A 21,210-nucleotide genomic window follows, 5' to 3' on the forward strand; every position below is an offset into this window, starting at 1 on the left:
TAGCGGGGAAAAAAATGAGAAGTTTCCATATAATTAAGAAAAAGAAACAATAATGTCTTACGTAGCACCACTTGAGTTTTTTGGAATTTGACATTACATAGTTCCATTTTTTATGAAGTCACAGTAACTCTTTTCCTTCAACCCAGATGGGTACTTGGATTTATTTTTCGAGGTGGTAGGTGTAATGTAAACTGAAAAGGCTGGGACTCAGGTAAATGTTCCCAGTTGGAACTGGACTCTCTCATCACCAAGTGGGTCTGGCTCAGAACCAATGTCTCCAATCCTCTGGGTGATTCTTTGTAGATTTAGAAGAAATTCAGGATCTGAAAAAAAAAAAAAACCCAAATAAGAAAAATAGTTCCAATAAGAAATGGATTTTGTGTTTTGTTCATTATAGATTGAGAAGAAATTCAGAGTTTGGAAAAAAAAAAAACTCAAAGAAATACGGCCCTTCCTATTTGCCCTTTACCAGCTGTGTGATGAAGGTAGGAGGGAAACTCTTCCTGCTGCCAACAGTAAGGACCACTGAGTGCTGCCACGCCTCTCCCAGAAACACCGGCACTTTCTAATGACTCTCAGCGGAGAAAGAGTTCTAAACTCACTAGATGACACTAAGAACAGGGGGCACTACTAGATCACCTCGGTTTTCAGGAGTGGTGGCTGAGGGTGTGAGGATGCTGGGGACACAGGCCGATTGGCCCCAAACTGAGAGTGACAGAAATTGACAACAATGGGACCGTGCCACCCTGTGTCCCTGCAGTGTCCTAGGAGGTGCTGGGACTGTGCACAGGAGGACAGTGCCACCCTGTGTCCCTGAGGTGTCCTAGGAGGTGGTGGACTGTGTCTGCACAGGAGGACAGTGCCACCCTGTGTCCCTGCAGAGTCCTAGGAGGTGCTGGACTGTGTCTGCACAGGAGAACAGTGCCACCCTGTGTCCCTGCAGTGTCCTAGGAGGTGGTGGACTGTATCTGCACAGGAGGACAGTGCCACCCTGTGTCCCTGCAGTGTCCTAGGAGGTGCTGGACTGTGTCTGCACAGGAGGACAGTGTCACCCTGTGTCCCTGCAGTGTCCTAGGAGGTGGTGGGCTGTATCTGCACAGGAGGACAGTGCCACCCTGTGTCCCTGCAGTGTCCTAGGAGGTGCTGGACTGTGTCTGCACAGGAGGACAGTGCCACCCTGTGTCCCTGCAGTGTCCTAGGAGGTGCTGGACTGTGTCTGCACAGGAGGACAGTGCCACCCTGTGTCCCTGCAGTGTCCTAGGAGGTGGTGGACTGTATCTGCACAGGAGGACAGTGCCACCCTGTGTCCCTGCAGTGTCCTAGGAGGTGGTGGACTGTGTCTGCACAGGAGGACAGTGCCACCCTGTGTCCCTGCAGTGTCCTAGGAGGTGCTGGGACTGTGTCTGCACAGGAGGACAGTGCCACCCTGTGTCCCTGCAGTGTCCTAGGAGGTGGTGGACTGTGTCTGCACAGGAGGACAGTGCCACCCTGTGTCCCTGCAGTGTCCTAGGAGGTGCTGGGACTGTGTCTGCACAGGAGGACAGTGCCACCCTGTGTCCCTGCAGTGTCCTAGGAGGTGGTGGACTGTGTCTGCACAGGAGGACAGTGCCACCCTGTGTCCCTGCAGTGTCCTAGGAGGTGCTGGGATTATGTTTCTACTATTGAGCATGGTTTTGCCCAGGGTAGCAGGTAATTTTTTCTGGGTCCCAGAGCTACTAAGTGATAGCAGATAGTTTTATATCACATCCCTCAGCCCCAAATGCTAATCCTAAATCCACTGATGGAAAAGCCAAATAAAAAGGACTGGGGTTAAGATGGGAAAACCTCACTGTTTTTATGGCTGGAAGGAGAAGTCAAGGGGAGACTCGTGGTCCAAGCTCAGGTCTTGGCACTTCCCTAAGCCAGTTAGATCTGCATAGAGGAAGGTTTTTTGCTCCTGCGACACAGGCTGCCTGACTACCCACCCGTGGGGCTCATCTGGTCATCCCTGGGCCTTGCTGATCCGCACCTGGTGGGCATGTTGGTCTGCTGTCTTCCCAGCCATGGTCTTCTGAGACAGGAAGGTGTTCTTGGAAGAAAATATGGACTGTGGGAGGGTGAGGAGTTGGAGAGAACTGGTGAGCAAGGTCAGCCCATAATTCTGTTGCAGGGTCCAGCAACTCTGCTAATCCAGAGCAACTGGGATTCCCCAAGGCCTCCCCTGCACCCTCCTGACCTGGATCCAGACCCAGGGGCTGGACACAACATTTCTGAGATGACTGACAAGGGCCCTCTGGAGCCCAGCACCCCCACTGCTCTCAGAGTCTGCACGTCTGGACCACCAAGGAACTCCTGGGCCCACCAGAAACCATCCAGACGGATGTTGGTGAGTGTCACTGCTCATTTCTCTTTGGCCAGGACAGGGCCTGAGGATGTGGGGCCTGGGCAGGTCCTCAGGCAGGAGCCCTGCTCCCCTCGGGGGCTCTGGGAGGATGGTTGCAGGCAGACTTTTCTGAATGTGAATCATAATGATGAGCAGAGAATGGCCTGCAGCTCTCCAACCCCACACCTGCATACACCTGAGCGCTGGGTGGAGACACCTGGTCATTTGGGGCAGTTTCCCTTAGTGGCCGCCTGTAGGTTCCATCCAGGGTGAACTCACCTGGAGCCCCTGCTGCCCTGACCTCCTCCCTAGGTGACCCCACACAGAACCAGGCAGAGGTAGGGTGTGTGCTGGGTGGGCTGGGGTGCCTGGGAAGTCAGCCACCAGTGCAGGGTTTACCTGCAAGTGAGATGCAGCTAGAAAGCAGACAGCCCCGTGCCCCTTGCCTGGAGGACTGCTGTCTGGAATGGGGGGCTGTTGTAGTCTTTCCTGATGCTCCTCAAACCAGGCTCCCTCTGAATTGTCCAGGGCAAGGGTCAGAGTTCAGAGGTGGAAGCAGAACTCTCAATTAAGTGGTTCATTGAGACCCTTGGTATCTGCAGAAAGAGCTTGCCAGAGTACCCCAGATGGAAGGCAGTGCAGCACCGGGAATCTTGCCTTTGGCCCGTTTTGGATCGTCCATTTTGAGTGGGTCGAATATACTGGGAATTCAAAACATCTCAAAGTAACCAGGCAGTACTGTGCAGACCCTGAAATCACCCCACCTCCCACCCTACCCTGATGCTCAGAGGCTTCCTTCCCTATAGAGGATTCAGGAGGGAGAAACCCTGGAGTTGTAATTTGGAGATGTGACCACCAGATGGCAGTGGTGCATAAGCCACAGGCTCTGGGCTCCAGGGTCCAGGACAGGGATGCCCTTGGTAAACCTGCTGTGGGGAGGGCTGGACCAGGGTCTGTACATGCATGGACAGACTTCACCCTGAATTGATCAGCAGGCTGACACTTGGAGAGCTAAGTCATTTAGTCAAAGTCAGTCAGCTCATCAGGAGTGGCAGGATGCAGACAGATGTGGCCCATGCTTATAGGAAGGCTTGGGGTGTACCCCAAGGATGCAGAAGGACAGTGCTAGACCAGCGGTCGCCATGCCTTCTCCACTCCTGCACCCAACAGGAGTTCTCATCCTGGTCTTTAAATGTCAGAAGCACTGGCCTCTACCCCACACTTTCTGTAGTAGATCTCTAGATGTCTAACTTGCTCTTCTGCCTCCCAGCCCTGTACCTTAGGGCTTCAGTCTGCTGTCTGTGGAAATGTAGTACAGAAACCTTCCTCTCCAAGCCTTCTGTTCAACAGCATGCCCATTAGCTGATGTTCCAGTGATCTCAGAGGTAGGGAAGTCGCCTCTGCTCCTTTGGAGCTATTTTTAGATTAAGCCAAGTCAAAGGTAGAGTTCTGTCATTTGAACAAGTTTTCAACATATATTAACCTTTTCTAAAGTTCATTTTAAACATAAATTCGATTGGAAGGTTCCTTCAAAACTCTTCCTGTTTAACTGGCATGGGAAAACATTTCTAGCATGTTTGCCCTCAACTTTAGACTCAGAACAGCCTGGCTATTCATTTCTGTTATCTTTCACCGGCTTGCTACTCTCTCTGGGATCATTATACAGTAAAACCAGGGTCACATGAACACCAGCTTCGTGACACCACCAGATGATCAGATAACCAAGGCTGCAGCCCACGGAGGGGCAGGTAACCTATACGGGATGGATCGGTACACCGTACAAAAGAGGATGGGACAGAATGGGATGGCCTGAGATTTCCTCATGCTCATTCCTCACTAGAACAGCAAACAATTTTAAACTTTTAAGTTGTTAATTTCTGGAATTTTCCATGTAATGTTTTCAGACTGTCATCGACTGCATGTACCTGGAAGCCATAGAAACAAAAACTGCCAGTAAGTGGGCTCTGCTGCAGCTAGATGTCAGCCACAGGGCAGAACCTCCCGCTTCCTGCCACCCCCACTTCATCCCCAGGAAAGGCCTGGAGGGAGAGGATTCCATCATGCTGATGCCCCGCCTCCCACCCGCTTACCCGCACCAGGCACTTGCAGTGTCCTCCAGGACCGGTGGGCTCTTGGTCAGGGTTGCACCCGCCCTAGGCCAAGGCGTCTGGGCTGTGGCCAACTTGTCACTGCTATGTGCCTCATCTGACTTCCAGGTGCCCATCTCACCTGCGGATGCCCGGGCTAACCTCCAGGTCCCCTGTCTGACCTCAACGGGCCAGCCCAGACCATGGGAAGAGGTGCCAACCCTAGTCTGCCAATCCTAGTAGGGGTCTCTGCCACAGCACTTTCTGCAGCCCTGTTCTGGGGGAAAATGGAAGGGTGCTGTCTGCTGGTGGAGGTACCAAGACGTAGGGCTCCCCCGAGATTTGCTTTTAGGAAAGTCCAGGCTCTGTGTGGGACTGTGAGGGCAGTGAGGCCTGGCATCTATGGACCCACTATCTTGTCTGATTGCCCTTGGGAAAGACTGCGGTCCCAGGGAGGACAGAGCCAAAAAGGGGTGGCACATCCACCTGTGGATGGGGCCCGTGTCCATGTGTGGCCAGGCCTGCTGGCCCTCGGTGTCCCTGGAGGAACTGTCAGTCTCCTTGTACAAGGTTATTCTGAGGCCTCGCAGAGATGCCAACCACATGGGAAGACCTGGGGGGCCTGCAGCCAGCACCAGGGACGGGGGAGGGAAGCGACGGGTTTGTGACTGTTGAAGACGGAATCTCTCCTGGGCTCTCCCCTCTCAGCCGCATTAAGTCTGCACCTGAACCGTTTGCTGAGCCTTGCCTGCATCAAACCCACCCCACTGTTGGCCTTCCGCTGCTTGCAGGGCCATAAATGTCCTCTATTGGCCACAGCCTATTTTCTTTTGTCATCTTCCATGAAAAACAATTCCTTAAAAGGGAGATGGCTGGGATTTCTGCAAGACCAGCTTCATCTCAAATTTCTCTCCTGTAAGGAGCTGGGAAATTAGGCCCCCCTCGCTGGGCAGGAGCTGACAGTGTGACTTATTTTAGTAAGTCCAGACTGTTCCTTACCGAAATGTTATACATCTTTCCTCCTGGCGCCGGAACACTGCTAGGAGAGCAGCTGGGGCAGGAAGTGAGAATAGCCACTGACAGTGGCCTCCAGACGCCAGCACCTCCCAGCTCTGATCTCTTGCATTCCCCAGGCTAATCTCCTGCACCTCCAGCCTGATCTCCTGCACCTCCAGCCCTGATCTCCTGCACCTCCAGCCCTGATCTCCTGCACCTCCCAGCCTGATCTCCTGTACCTCCCAGGCTGATCTCCTGCACCTTCAGCTTTGATCTCCTGCACCTCCCAGGCTGATCTCCTGCACCTCCCAGCCCTGATCTCCTGCACCTCCCATCCCTAATCTCCTGCACCTCCTATCCCTGATCTCCTGCACCTCCATCTCTAATCTCCTGCACCTCCCATCCCTGATCTCCTGCACCTCCCAGCCTGATCTCCTGTACCTCCCAGGCTGATCTCCTGCACCTCCAGCTCTGATCTCCTGCACCTCCCAGGCTGATCTCCTGCACCTCCCATCCCTAATCTCCTGCACCTCCAGCTCTGATCTCCTGCACCTCCAGCCCTGATCTCCTGCACGTCCCAGGCTGATCTCCTGCACCTCCAGCTCTGATCTCCTGCACCTCCCAGCCTGATCTCCTGTACCTCCAAGGCTGATCTCCTGCACCTCCAGCTCTGATCTCCTGCACCTCCCAGGCTGATCTACTTCACCTCCAGCCCTGATTTCCTGCACCTCCCAGGCTGATCTCCTGCACCTCCAGCTCTGATCTCCTGCACCTCCCAGGCTGATCTCCTGCACCTCCCAGGCTGATCTCCTGCACCTCCTGCTCTGATCTCCTGCACCTCCCAGCCCTGATCTCCTGCACCTCCCAGGCTGATCTCCTGCACTTCCTGCTCTGATCTCCTGCACCTCCAGCCCTGATCTCCTGCACCTCCCAGACTGATCTCCTGCAGCCAGCCCTGGAGCTCTCCATGCTATAGGACCACTCACAGCCCTCCTGAGAGCAAGGACCCTGAGCCCGGGAGAGGCATGGTCTAGCTCACTGAGCAACTTATTGCAGAAGTAGTGTCTTAAGGGTCCATGCCACTCTGCCTCCCAGCCAAGGGGCAGATGGGTTCTGCCTGAGGAGTGATGGGTCACGTAGGGTTCCCCACCCAGGGCCCTGGCAGGGCCTGTCCCTGTGTCTCCAGGGTCATAAATGTGTAAAAATTGACAAGTAGTGTTTTTGGCTTTGAGAGATTTTTGCACATATATATTTTAAAGTTTTATTCCCTTCAGAAATTCACTGTCAGGAATTGTCAAAGTCCCATTGCACAAAACCTGGCCCCTTGACACCCCTGCTTTCAATGTTGCCCTTGCACTGCGATCGCAGCCTACAGGAGTAGCTGGGGCTCAAGAGGAGACACTGCATTACTGTCACCTTCACTCACGGTGCAGGGGCCCCTGCCCTGTGCACCCATCGGGTGAGCAGGCCCCTACAGAGAGCAGGCACCCCAGGGCAGGGGCAGGATGCCCTTGGCTCCCCCAGTAGTTGGTGGACTTGAATTTGCTTGTGAGAAGAATATGCAGTCTAATTGCTGGCACACAAAACAAGTTGGAATCAGAGCAAAAACATTTTTAAACTAAGATAAAATAGTTTTAAAAGATTGCTTATTTTTATCACACACTTTAAAATATGTGCGTCTGTAGTAAACAAAGTATATTAGTACAGCAGTGGTGCATATATAAACAGAAAATCAATGATTTGGCTGGATTTTTTTTTTTAATCCAATAGGGATGCATCATTGAAAGTCTGGAAAGTACAGCTCTAGAGAATTGTATTTCCATATCATTGCCAAGCATCGGAGATGGGGCCTGGCCAGATAAAGTAGCCACCTGGCCCCACTTGCCTGCTCTATTCCCAAACACTCGTGATCTCTAGGTAAGGGAGCCCTGATCTGAACCCACTTGGACCACAGGCTCTGTTTTACCAGCAGAGAGCCCTGGGCCAGGGGCCACGGGCCATGGGGACATGCATCACTCACACTTAGTGAGAACTATCCCCACCCCCTCTCCTACCAGCTGCCCACATAGAGATGAAAGATTGCAAGAAGGAAAGAAGGGACCTCAAGAAGTCATTGAGTTTGAACCCCGTGGGATTTGGTCTGAAAGTGCAGGATAGAGTCCCTGGCTGGGGTGCGGCTGGGGTGCAGCTGGGGTAAGTGGCACCAAGTGAAAACAGCTGAGAAAGGGGAGGGGCCGGTGGGCTCTCTGTGGCTTTCCTTTGGGTCTGCCCTGCGCCCCGGACGTTGGGCGAGCCTTGCTGTGACTTTCTATCTTGTTACCTCTGGGAGCACACAAAAAGCTCTGGAAATGCCCGCCAGGGCTCCACCTTCCAGGCACACGGCTGCTTCCGGAGCAGCACAGCGAGCCCCTGTGCACCAGCTGGAGCTGGAGAAGGCTGTCCCACCCTCCTTCCTGGGATTTCTGGAGCTCGGAGGAACGTGTCTTTAATCAGGAAACTCCAGAGGTCGCGGCCAGAGAGGCTTAGAGAACACGGAGCTCCATTTCGGACAGGAGGCACATCAGGGGGCCACCTGGGCTTGAGCGAGGGGTGTGGTGAGACTGGCATGTCCTCGCCGGGCTCAGCCTTGTGGGTGGCAGGTGAGGTCTTCAGCTCCCTCCGCCGTCTCCGCACAGAATCCTGTTTCTGGGTTACGTGTATTGCTTGGAGTAACGTCACGTGTTGCCCCACGTGTGCTGACCAGCGCTCTCCACCTCGCAGCCCCATTTGCCAAATGAGCTCCCTGGGCGGGTCCTGGCCCGAGGCAGGCGTGGAGGGTGTGCGTGCACACCTGCACCTGCATGTGGTTATTACAGAATCTCCTCATTACGGAGTTGGCCCCATTCTGTCCTTAGAAGCTGTAAATAACTTCACTTCCTGTCTTTTTAAGTTGCAAATGTCATTTGGAACAAGAGACAAAATTTATTGCTCTCAGGCGAGGCCTCTTTGATAAAGTTCTGCACAAGTGCAGCAGGGGAGCTTTGGCTTAGCTGCAGAAACGGCACTACACAAGGGGACCTCACCTGGGGACGGCACATGTGCAGGGAACACATGACCCCGGAGGTGCTGGGGTGCCCTCCGGAACCAGCCAGCTTCCAGCCCCAGACCTGCCCAGCCCCGTGTCACAGCACTGAGCCATCTCTGGAGTGAGGTTTGGGAAGGTGTTGTTTATCTTTTATTATAAAAGGAAAAGTAACTGCAAAGAAAAGGAACACTTCTCACCCAGAAAGGTGCCAGGACACAAAATCCCTGGTGTTTTGGCCTCAGTTCTGTGCCCACCGCCCCAGAGACTAGAGGGGAGGAAACGAGCAATTCTCCTAGAAACAGAAAGGTCTAGAAGCCCTACAAATTTGACTAGAACCCAAACTTCTACTTTGTTTTTAAGAGCGTTTGATGGAGCTAGAGGCCAATATTAGCCACACACCATCCAGAAGGGAATGCCGAGCCCCGGGGGTGACCGCCAGCCCCTCTCAGCCCCGAGTGTCAATTTTGTTTGGCTGCCTCTACACCACAGCCTCCTTCCCTAGAGGAGACCCTGACTTCCGATGGCACCCCTCGGAGGTGGCTCCGGTGATGAGGATGGCCACACGCCCACATGTGTGACTTGCCCGCCTTCGGTCAGTGCCTGCTGTGTGCGGCGGGTGGAGCACCCCGCGCCCGAGCCCTCTTTCTCTCTCACAGGCAGGTGTGCAGCGACTCGCGGGCACGCAGGCTTCGACCTCAGCATGGGCGCCACCCCACCACGAGCACGCGGCAGGTCACACACCCAGGACACTTCCTCCCAGCCCACCTCCTGCTGGACAGACAGACCCTTCCCCGGCTGGTGCCGGTCCCCCAGCACCCTGGAAAGCCCCAGCACCGGAGAACAGGGTGGGTGTGAAGGGATTAGGGATGCGCCCCTCTGTCCTGGCCAGAGGAAGCAGGAAGCATGAGTGGGCCCTGGAGTCATGGCTGTCAGGACAATGGCCCCCAGGGTGGGGTGGCACCCGCTGGCTGGGAGCCCGGGTGAGAGTCGCGGCACAGGCCTGCTCGGCTCCTGCCTCCCCAGGCGTGGAAGCTGTTCTGGGGAGTCAGGCGACATGGCCCGCTGGGCGTCCCTCGTGTGGCCACCATGGACGCCCACCCTCCTGCGGCCCCACTGCTGTGCGTGACCCCCGCCTCCCCGTGTTCATTTTTAATTCTCCGGTTCTTGGAGTCAACTTCTGAGGCTGCACCAGACGGTTGTACCTTACTTGCAGTGTTACGATGCATCTGATTTAAAATGTTATTTTTATCTTTAGTTCTTTTACAAACTCCAGCTGTCCCACGTCCCACCCCTACGTCTGCTGGTGCCACAGCTGGCCAGTGTGGCCCCTTGGCTGCTCACTGCTGTCCAGAGGCCCAGACAGGGCGGGTAAAGTCTGGGGCTCCCGGGGAAGCCCCAGCCCCTGTTCACCCCACCGGCCCACTCACCCCCAGAAGAAATAGTTATTATTTTAGTGGCTTTTTTCTAGTAATTTTCCTAGATATTCTTGAATATTATTTCTTCAAAAAAACTCCAAAATCTTTTTGTCCAGAATAACCCCTTTTACAATTTTTTTTGATGCATTTATTAAAAAAAATTGATTTGATAGAATGAATTTCTTTTAATGTGGGCTCTTCATTTAATGAAGTATCTCCCCATTTACTAAAACCTGTCCTGTCCCCCAGGGAATTCATGGGGCCCCTGCAGGCCCGGCCCTCCTTGCCTTGTTCTTGTTTAGCATTTCCCTAAATATTTATGTGTGGAGCTGGGGCTGGGCTCAGTGGTAGAGCGCTTGCCAAGTACGTGTGAGGCACTGGGTTCCATCCTCAGCACCACATAAAAAATAAATTAGAAAAGTAAAGTCATTATGTGCAACTACAACTAAAAATATTTTCTTTAAAAAATGTATGTGTGTGATTCAAATAGCAAAGGTGATTTTTTTCTTAGCATGTTTTTAAACATTAAAAATGGTTTCTTGTTGGGCGTGATGGCAGCTGGACCTCCAGCTACTCAGGAAGCTGAGGGAGGAGGGTCGCTGAGTTCAGAGGTCTGGGATCACCTGGGCAGATAGGAGACCGGGAGGAGAAGGAGGAGAACAGGGCCCTGCGGGTTTCCCAGCCCCTCCCCTGAGCAGGTGCACAACAGGGGCATGATGCTTGGCCAGCAAGGCTGGCTGTGTGTCCAGCCCACTGGGTTCGGCAGCAGTCCTCACATTTGTAGTGAGAACAGGACCTCGGGTGATACTGCACCCCTCAACACATGGGAATCCTGCAGGCGCCCACTCCTTCCCTTCCCGGGACCCGGTGCTGGGGCACTTGGGGTGGCATCTAATGAGAGGACTGAAGTGGGGCACCTGGGTTTGCCTACCATCCTCTGTCTTCACGCCTACCCACCCTGCGTCCTGCTCTCTCTGCCCAACCCCAGCCACAGTGTGGCACCACAGTGTGGCACCTGACCACGGCCTCCTGACTGCAGACCTCCAATCCTCTTCTCCCAGGGGCTTCCCTACCCAGGAGGGTCTGTCTCTCTGGTACCTAGCTGTCTTGTTGCAGGCTTTGCTGGGGTCTGAGTGTCCCCCCAAAATACATGTTGAAATTTCAGCCCATTGTGGGGAATGACGTGGGTGATGTTTGGAGGTCGGTGCTTTTAAATAAGGCCATAAAGGCAGGCCCCCATCCTGAGCTGTGGCTTCAGAGGAACAGCAGAGAACTGAGCTGAGCTGGGGTCTTCTGTGCTATGCGATGTCCTGAGCCACCTCGGGACTCACAGGGAGTCCCTCAACAAAAAGTGTCTTTCCAGATGCAGAACCTCCCAGCCATGAGCAGTAAACCTCTCTGCCTCATAGTCAGGCTGTGGTATTCAGTTACAGCAGCACAGCAGCGAGGGAGGGGGCTTGCCTCTCTTGCTCTGCGCCCCTGCACCTGCCCTTGCCTACAGCACCAGAGTTACAGGACTCTGTAAGAACTTGCTAGACATCTGTCGAGGGGGAAAGAGTGAAACTTGGAAACGGCCTTACCTATTGGAACACACCGGGGATGCCTTACAATCACCAAAATCCGTATTTTCGAGCATTTTTAAAGACAAGGGAAATTGTTTCTTTGGCAGCGTGAGATTTATGCGAGTCAAGAGTAATATATAGGTACAGGGAAAGCACTGGAAAGAGAGACACCAGCAGTCACCCCAGGCGGAGAATAGAACTTATGTGAAGTTAGTTCAAAATGGACATGTATCAGCTTCATACCTGGGAAAACAGGTTTTGTTTTAATTAACTTTGCATATCTTAGAAGCTGAGTCTCTTCTGAAAAAGTCTCTGTGAGGAATAGGGAAAATGGAAGCAAAACCAGGTTGGAAATAGAATTTCATCTAAATAATGATTTAGGCGCTCTGAAGAGGAGAACAGAGAGGTCGTGCTGCGTCGTTGCGATGGCCATTCACCTGTGAGGGTGAGGGTGGCCTTGGCTCCAGGACAGCCACATTGAAGCCATCTGCAAAGCAAAACCACGCATGCTATCAGCCACACAGAAATTTGAAATATACAAAACCCGAGTTGTCGTGTGGCCACATGGCTGTATCGTAAAGCACTAGAGGTGGCAGGTAGGCAGCCTGAGCTCCCCCCTGGGTCAGCTCGGTCAGAGGGGGGCTGCGGGGAGGCCGAGGGAGCCGGCTTTGATTTCTTTCAAGCTGGGGGGTGGATGTGTAGGGTCATGTTATGATTCTTAGTATGTTCATGGGTGTCTGTAATGCTGTATAACAAAATTCCAAAATTTATAACCAACTTAGTAAAAAAATTAAGCAGGAAAGGAACTCTGCACTGGCTCCACGCAGGCCTTTTGTCCCCAGGAGCGACACATTCTCCCCAGTCATCCGTTCCGGTTCTCAGGCTCCCTCCTTTGGCTTTCCTTATGAGTAGTTCACTCTCTGATAGAGATTTTTTAGTAAGAGATCTGACGTAGCACGAGAAGCGACAAGTTGCTGTGTGTAGCCACTTAGCATTTGCTGTGCCTGGGATGTCACCAGAACTGCCAGGCTTCGTCCAGCCCTGAGGCACCAGGACCTGGGTTCACGTAGGCAATGCCCAGCCCACAGATGGGCCCACAGTGAGCGTGCAGGGGCTGTCCCTGCAGAGTGGGGCCACACTGCACGCGGAGCCGTTCCAAGGGAACAAAGCCAGTGCCTCCCTCTGTGCCACTGCAGGAAGTGGGGAGGGAGCGCCAGCCCCAGGCGGTGGTCGGTCTTGGTTCTCAACGTGGGGACCAGCTTCAGCTGTGGGCCAGGGTCCTCCGTGTGGACTCCTCCTCCTGATGGGCCAGCTCCGGGGGCTTTTGTTGGGTTGCTGGGGGAAAGCGCTTACTGCTCAGGCACAGGAGCGGGCATCCGTGACACAGCACACTGGGCACTGGCAGGTGGAGGCCGGCCTGGAGCAGAGCAGGTGTGGCTCGCTCTAGCCAGAAAGCCCCGCCTCCCTTCGCACTCCCAAACCCCCTTTCCTGGTCTCCCACCAATGTGCCTGTAAGGTGTCAGGACAGGCCAACATGCCGAGAGGCCGAGAGGCAGGCAGTGCCAGAGGAGACACGGGCAAAGAAGACCCACCGCAGGGCTCCCTGCAGCCCAAGAGACCCATCAACCCGCCGCCCATGTGCATCTCACGGCCTCAGAGCACGTGGGCGTGCTCACATCCCCACAGTCAGGGACGCGCAGCCACACACTCAGGTGCTCACACACACTTGGGCACACATACACACAGTCAGGCACTCAGCCTTCATCTGCTTTTGTGCACACTTATCCACATACATGTGTTTAAACACATTTGTACACTCACACTGTTGGACCACGATGCAAAGAAAAGACCTCTGACTCCGATTTAAATCAAATTAAAGCAAGCTTAGATTGTGTACACACGAGAGAGCTGGCCAGCGGCTGCCTACCAGGAGGTCAGCAGCTGATCTGATCACAGGGAAGTTTTCACAGCCCAAAGGTTACAGAACGGGGGTGTCTTGGGAGCCCACAGCTGTCAGGGCTCTGGCACGGGTAAGGCAAGGGCAGATGAGGTTTGTGATCTGCGTGGCTTAACATCTCAAGGTAGGGAGCAGACTCGGATTCCGTCTCAGACTTAACGAGGAGCAGCTGGGATTTCAGGGAGGGCGGTTATCTGGTCAGGAGGAGCCGGGCAACAGCAGGAATCCCAAGCAAGTTTTTAAAACATCAAATCATGGTCAGACCAAATAGAAATCAGTATTTTACAGTAAAACAGAGATGAACGTTTCATGACTCAGTAACGAGATGGCTCCCAATCTTACGCTGGAGTTAGGCTGGGTTCACCAACACACTCACAAGCCACACTTGGGGCACAGGCTTGCCCCCTGTGCACACCGGCACTCACACTCACATTCACATACACTCACTCATTCAAGTCACACAGCTTTGCACACTCCCACACATAAACACACTTGTGATTCACACACACACACACATGTTCTTTTACACACACTCAGACTTGCACATATGACTACCCAGGAACAAATGGAAAAAGTTGATTTTCACACCACAAGGTTAAGAACTGATGCTGCGTTTATAGAGGTGAATTTTTTTTTTTTTTGGTGTTGCTTTGTTTTTGTTTTTTAGGTACCAGGGACTGAACCCAGGGTGCTTTACCAATGAGTCACATCCCCAGACTTTCTTAATTCTTTATTTTGAGACAGGCTCTCACTAAGTTGCTGAGGTTGGCCCGGAATTTGTGATCCTCGTGCCTCAGCCTCCCAGAGGTTAAGAGCTCAGCCAAGGAGGTGGTCCAGGATCCCAGGGTCCTGTGGCTGATGAAAACTCTAGCAGTCCTGATGCTGGCACCAGCTGCTGGGTGGCTCATCGTGCTGGTGAAAGAAGCCACCAAGGTTGGCCTTCGGGCCACAGCTGTGCACCATGCCTGTGCTCTGTCCTAGTCTAAAAGGCCTAATAGAATCTGGTCACTTGGGACCTTGAGGTCTTGATGCAGCGTGAAGAAGCCAGACACACAAGCCCCAGTACGCAGAGACAAGGTCCAAACAGCCACATCACGAGGCAGAGGTTGGGGGCAGGGGCCCAGAGGTCAGCTCTAGTCCTGGACATCCACACAGCTCCAGCCCAGTGCCGCACTGGGGTCCTGACAGTGTATGGAAGGGACAAGTTGCCGAGTGTTCTCATCACAGAGTGGCCGATGAAACAGCAGGGGAGGCTGGCCGGGCCGGGGGACCTGGGGGACCGCGCTCACTGCAGGGACCGAGGCGATGGCTTCGCTGGCGCACACCGATCCAGACTCGCCTACATCAACCACGCACAGCCGCCAGTCAGACCCCAAAGAGGCTTTGAAAGGAATAAGTGATGACACTTTACTTCCGTTTTAAGTCATGGAGACCGTGTTGAGAGCGGTTTCAAATGTTCTGTTCTTGAGGATTTTTCTGTAACACAGGACGCAGAGTGTGACCCCCGGGGGCGAGCAAGGCTTCAGAGCAGCAGGTTCTGAGCTCACATATCTCACCCAATCCTCCCAGCAACTGTGGTGGGTGTGGCCGAGAGACCACCAGTGACCGCCAGGAAGCCTCGGCGCAGGACTGGAATGGAACTCCAGCTCCTTGGTGAGACTCCTTGGTGCTTCCTCCCGGTGAGAGCGAGATCTACTGTCAGGGGAGCCCACCCCCGAGGTGGGGAAGGGAGGACTGAGGAGCCCTGGGGGCCCTGGGCATAGAGATACCGAAACAAGCCGACAGGCTGCACTTTAACCAGCAGGGGCCTTAGGATTTCTAGAAGCTTCTCTGGGCCTTTCTCCTCTCTGTGAGCTAAGCCAGAATGCATGGTAGCTCTGATTTCCTGTGCATCGCCCTGTAGGACATCCCCAGGCCTTCTCCTGAGAGGGGGAGTGGGAATCCCGCGAGACTCATGCCCACTGCACTGTTCTGTGATCACCACCGTGAAATGGACCACACCTGGAGCTGGGGCTCCACCCAGGAGGACAGATTGGGTGTCCACACTGATAAAACAGGCCCTGCTGATGTGGCTTAAAGGTCACCCGCAGCACGTAGATATCTCGTAGTCTCATGTGAAGCAAGAACTGATGTTACTTTAAGAATCAGGATTAAATCGCAAATATCCAGAACACAAATTCTGTATGTAAAATACACATCAGATTTACACTCACAAGCTGATCTGGCATGAATTCCGATGGTTTTGGTGTCGTTATTTTTTAAAAAGCTCATTTGCGGGTGGCCAATGCTAGTTATCGTGAGAGAAAACTTGGTTTTGCTTTTAGTAAAGAACCAACTCAAACTAAAGTGGAATTTTAAAGAGCTTGAGGAGAATAAATCAGTGTCAGTTTGTCTTATTTCGTAACAGTCACCATGGAAGCAGATCACTGACCTGCTTCCTCCCTACCTGAGTGGACACAGGCCCCTCCCTGGTGTCCTGTCTCCTGGGTCAGGGAGTCCTGGCAGCCGGCTGCGAAGCCTTCCGCGGAAGCAGAGTTCCTCTGCAGACTCAGAGCTTGTGCTCTTGGCCTGGGAGCTCCAGAGGGCTGGGCTCCTGCTTCCTGGGGCTCCTCGCCGGGCTCAGCGGTGTGTCGGCAGGCGCTGCGGTGCAGAGGGCGTGGCCACCCTCAGGCAGGCCGCAGCGGGCCTCCCCTTCCTTGCAGGACGCCTTAGCTGACCCCCCCTGCTCACCGAGGTCCTTTCTGTACCAAGCTGCAGAATCAGGAAACGGCCGTCTTGCTTGTCCTCAGCCCATGTCCCCGATCCCTGCCAGCTCCCAGACATGGAGGTCGGTCATTCCACCCCAGCCACAGGGACATCCTGCAGGGCTGGGGGCGCCCCTCCTGCCCTGGCCTGGGCCCCACCTGCCCTCCTCTGCAGGGCCACATGAAGGGACCACCGCGCTGAGCTTTATTTATGGCTGCCGTTTTCCTGACCTGCACCTCCCGGCTCTCGGCTTGCTTGTTGTGGGAGACGGAAAGTCACAGACATGCCAAGAGGAAAAAGAAACAAAGCCCCCAGTAGTGTCCTGTATAGCTGCAGCGCTCACAAGCAGAGCAATAAAGGGGAGATAAATCAGCAACTCCATATAAGGTGTTACAAATAATGGGAATAAAGTGGCCATAGAGATTAATTTCCTTATCTGAAGACTCTACTTTCAAAAATAAAGAGAGACCTGACCCGATAGAGTGGTGCCCCAAGCGTACCTCGGGCATCTTGAGAGAGGTTTGGGAGGTTTCTGTACAAATGTCACTTTCTTTATGCTCATACACAGCCGTGATTTTCCCAACAGCCTGGTGAACACACTACAAAAGCAATTTTTTTGGAAACTGGGAAAAATACCCACTGCACACACAGGCACTGCTGGCAGGCAGAAGTCTCCTCCTCTTCCCGACCTGGGCACTCCTCCTGCAGAAAGAGGCCGTCCCCTTCTGCCCCTTTGGGTCTGGGGCCACCTTGCTCTCTGCTGCGGACCATGCTGAAGTGACAGGGGCAGGCTGTGCACCTCTGTGGGGAGGTCGCTCTGCTTGCTCTCTCTTGGGTCCTTGAGGAGGAGAGAGGTGGAGCACCCAGCGGGCCACGCAGAGGTGAGTGGACCTAGCTCCGACCAGAAGCTCCCCCGGCAGAGGCCAGCCTGCACTGCCACATGGACCTGACCATGGAAGTTATTCCAAGCTACTGGGTGTTAGGTGGTGGCTGTCAGCAATAGCTCACTTTCTGTCCCTGTAGTGACCTCCCACCCCAGCAGAAGGCTCATTGTTCTGGGACATGTCCCCTTGAGGCTCAGGAGTGCTGGTCCCAGCTCTGACTCTGAAATGTTTAGCTGTGTGACCTTGAGCAAGTCCTCCTCCTTCTCTGAGCACTCGTTGCTTTGTCTGTATGCTGCATACGAGGGGTTTGTGTGTCCGACCAAGTGTCCCTGAGAACTGGCAGAGCAGCTTGGATCCCCATGCTGGGTGCACACCTCCACAGGTGTCTCTGCAGATCCACTGGCAGTGCAATCCTGCCGTTCACCCAGCACCCCACATCCCCTCATGCTATAGAAGTGCACACGTGGATGGGCACCCATGTGCATCAACCCTTGTGTGGCAAACACCAGGAAGTAGCCAGAGTATCCTCAAGAAAAAGGTTGCACCAAGAGAGTGTATTATACTATAGAATATTGTACACTGTTAAAAGAATTCTCTGGAAGGTCTTTTATGATATATTTTTTAAATGTGAGAAGCAGGTTTCAGGACATAAAACTGTTTTGCAAAGGAAGAAAAACAATAAGCAACACTTAATATGTGTCCAGAGCTTTCAGGGATTGTTCAAGGAGAGGGTCTTGGAAGAACTTCAGTGTTCAGGTGTTGGGATTCAGTTAACGTCATCACGCACAGCCGTGCAGTAAAGTAGTCTTCAGTTGTCGGGTGCCGTGACACATGTCTGTAATCCCAGCGGCTCGGGAGGCTGAGACAGGAGGATCGTGAGTTCAAAGCCAGCCTCAGCAAAAAGGAGCTAAGCAACTCAGTGAGACCCTGCCTCTAAATAAAATACAAAATAGGGCTGGGATGTGGCTCAGTGGTTGAGTGCCCCTGAGTTTAATTCCTAGTATAAAAATAATTAGTCTTCAACTGTTGGAGATAATGATGGGTATTTAAATTGTCACATATGATGCGTTACCCTGATGACATTAACAAACATGAGCAGGTATTAAAGGACAAGGAGACACACCATCCCATGCACTTAGAAAATCCTCAGGGCAGACATGCCCCAAATATCCATGGCAATATGATTGGTTCATGTACCCGGATTTTCTAATCTTGGCCAATTACCATGTACATGGGGAGGCCCAGGAAGGTTTAGCGATTCTCCAGGAATGTGAAGGAGAAAGGGCCAAAGGGGTGGGGTCCTTCCTGAGCTCAGTAACATCTGAATCATGGAGAGGTGGGAGAGATTGGCGGTGGAAGTGACCACACGGGAAAGGCGTCCTGAGACACACAGCCCGTAGGGTTGGGGATGCCCTCTGTGTCCTGTGCTCACGTGGAGTGAGGAGGGTGAGGGGGAGAATGGACATTTACAGTGCTGGAACATCCTGCAGGAAAGGCCGCGGCGGGAGGGGAGATGGTGTGCTCGCGAGATGGCTGGCTCCTGCGTCTTTCTCCAGAGGCTGTAGCCTCTCCGACTGTCCCTGGAAGATCAGCTGCTGACTCACACTGAGGATGTGTGGGCTGCTTCTGCAACACAAAAACCTTGTTTGGAGAAAAACGTTACATCCTCCCCCCCCCCTTTAAATTTTATAAATCAAAACAAGAAATTATTCTTTACTTCTCTGGAAGTATTTGCACTTGGATAGATGGTTTTCATTAAAATAGCCTTGAACAAACTGTTTCCCAGTCAGGTTTTACAAACCCCAACACAAAGAGGGTTTGTAATTAAGATTAAGGGCTTAGTGTGGAGCAAAATGGAAATTAACTCAGACCAGGTTGCGCAGTGGGAACCAGAGGACAGAGAGCAGTGTCCACTGTGAGCCCCTCTGCACCTACCTCCGTGCGGAAGAGGCGACCCGCTCCAGAGCTGGGAGCAGCCTCAGGAGCCCACGCGGGGCCTGGGCCTGGGGCCAGGGTAGTTCCGCGCCTCAGCACAGACGAACTACAGCGGGAAGGAAGGTCTCCAGAACTTCCCACAGCTGGTGCAACACCTCCCACCGCCTCGCAGCGCCCGCCACGCCTGTTCTTGGGTTTGTGGTGGCTTCTGTGCAGGCTCCTGAGTGAAAACATCCATGGTCTGCGGACCCGCTTGGGCAGCATTAAATGACTATTTCTTCTAACCTCGGGAGAAGGAGAATTCACCATTTTTTCAGTGCAGACTCATCTTAAGTCTTAGCGCATTGGAAAACACCCCGACTACCCAGGTGGCCATGCGCAGCTGCACAGTAGTGGGTGGTTTGATGTCCTGCTTCCTGCCTCCTTGTGCCCTGCACAGCCCTTGCTCAAGTCGTCCGATTTCCATGCGACCAAGGCAGGTGCATAGTGACCTGCAAGCTTGCCTCTGGGTGGCAGCAAGCCTGCCTGGTCCGCTGTGGGCACTGACCTCTGGGCTCTGCCATGCCGGGCACGTGGCGAATGGAGGGGAGACATGGGCACCATCGTTCACACCACAGGCATGAATTCTGCCACAGGAAGAAACCTCCCAAACTACTCTTCAAAACCATACTCAAAATCAGTTCCGGTTACTGTCATGAGGGCTGCTTGTAGCCAGTAGACTTCCTGGAGACCGCCCTGCAGGGTGACAGCAACCATCGAGAGGTGAGAAGTGCTGCTCTGTTCAGCGTCAGTAGAGGCAGGTCTCCCTTGACTGTCCCTTCTGTGAGGCATCTGGGTCTGGACTTCCGTGAGGGTGGGCGTTCCCAGAAGGGCACCTTGCCAGGCGAGCAGGAGTCTGAGGCCTGGTAGGTGGTGGAGCCTGGCCCCATGGCTGCCCCTGGGGGTCTGTGTCAGGCAACTATGGAGGATGTGCTCTGTGTGGCACCCGGTGCTGACCTCGGCAGTGCAAGTGAGGAACACCATGAGGAAGTCACTGTGAGCGCGGTGACGCGACATGGTGGGACGGAGCTGCCCAGGCAGGCGTCTGTGTCTGGTGTGCTGGGTGCACAGTCCAAGGTCAGGTTGGAAGGATGCTCCAGGTCGTGTCTGAGGGCAAACTGCTGAAGGTCCTTGCTGACCACGTGCTAGAGCCTGAGGAGTAGAATGTAGTCCCCTGGGGCTTGGAGGGACTGGCCACCTGGCTCTCTCCATGCATTACGACTTGCCTGATGGTGCCAGGGGCCTTGCTTCAGGAAGCGCCTCCCGGGGACTGTCCAGGCGCCGTGTGATGCGTGTTCTAGCACAGAAACAAAAGACGCCCTCACTCCTGGAGGTTAGCCAGGGGTGGGTGGCAGACCTCAGACCCTGCAAGTACCCCCACACGGCCCCATGTCTTGCTGGGGCTTAAGGTGCCAAAAAGGAGAATGTGACTCTCTGAAGAGCTGGGACAGTGGACCAAAGTCCAGCTAGGGAGGGACCTGGCGGCCCGGTGTTAGGGACAGGCCACCTTGGAAGCTCATGATGAGCACACGTTGGTGTCTGCCCATCCCTCTTGTAGAGGGAACATTGGGATCACTCCAGGGTTGTCATCAAACGAGGGACGTTTCTGGTGGAGTCTTACTGTGGCTCAGTGCTCCGGCCCAGCTGTAACTGGAGGTGGGGAGACAACGCCTCGAGATGGAAACAAGAAGCACTCTTCCGTTTGTGTTTTCCACGGCCACCATGCCCTGCAGCGACAAGCTGCTCCCGGGGAGCACTCCTGACATTCAGAACGGCTTCACTCCCTTGCTCGGCCGGAGTCCATGCAGAAGAGGCCACGCCCTGCGCAGGCCAGCGGAGCTGGGAAGAGGCACCTCCAGGGGGCGCCAGGCGCCCTGGGCAGGAGCGTGGGCTCTCAGCACAGACTCCCAGCGCCCTCCTCCCTGCCTCCCTTTATTTCCATTTTTCTGACAGAGCTTCCAATCAGCAGCAATTTCCAGGGGAGAGGCAGGTGGCGCTCAGCGAGGACAGGCCTGTCTGGGTGCTGGGAGACTCATGCCCTCTGAGGTTTCATGGAGTCTGTGTCAGGGTGGGGGCCGGGCAGTTCCGCCTTCTACCACAGACTCCTGCGCAGGCAGCGTTTGAAAACAGCGGAGAGTGATTTTAACACGCTCCTTCAAGATAT

This window comes from Marmota flaviventris, chromosome 16 (assembly GCF_047511675.1).
Source record: "Marmota flaviventris isolate mMarFla1 chromosome 16, mMarFla1.hap1, whole genome shotgun sequence".
Lineage (NCBI taxonomy): Eukaryota > Metazoa > Chordata > Mammalia > Rodentia > Sciuridae > Marmota > Marmota flaviventris.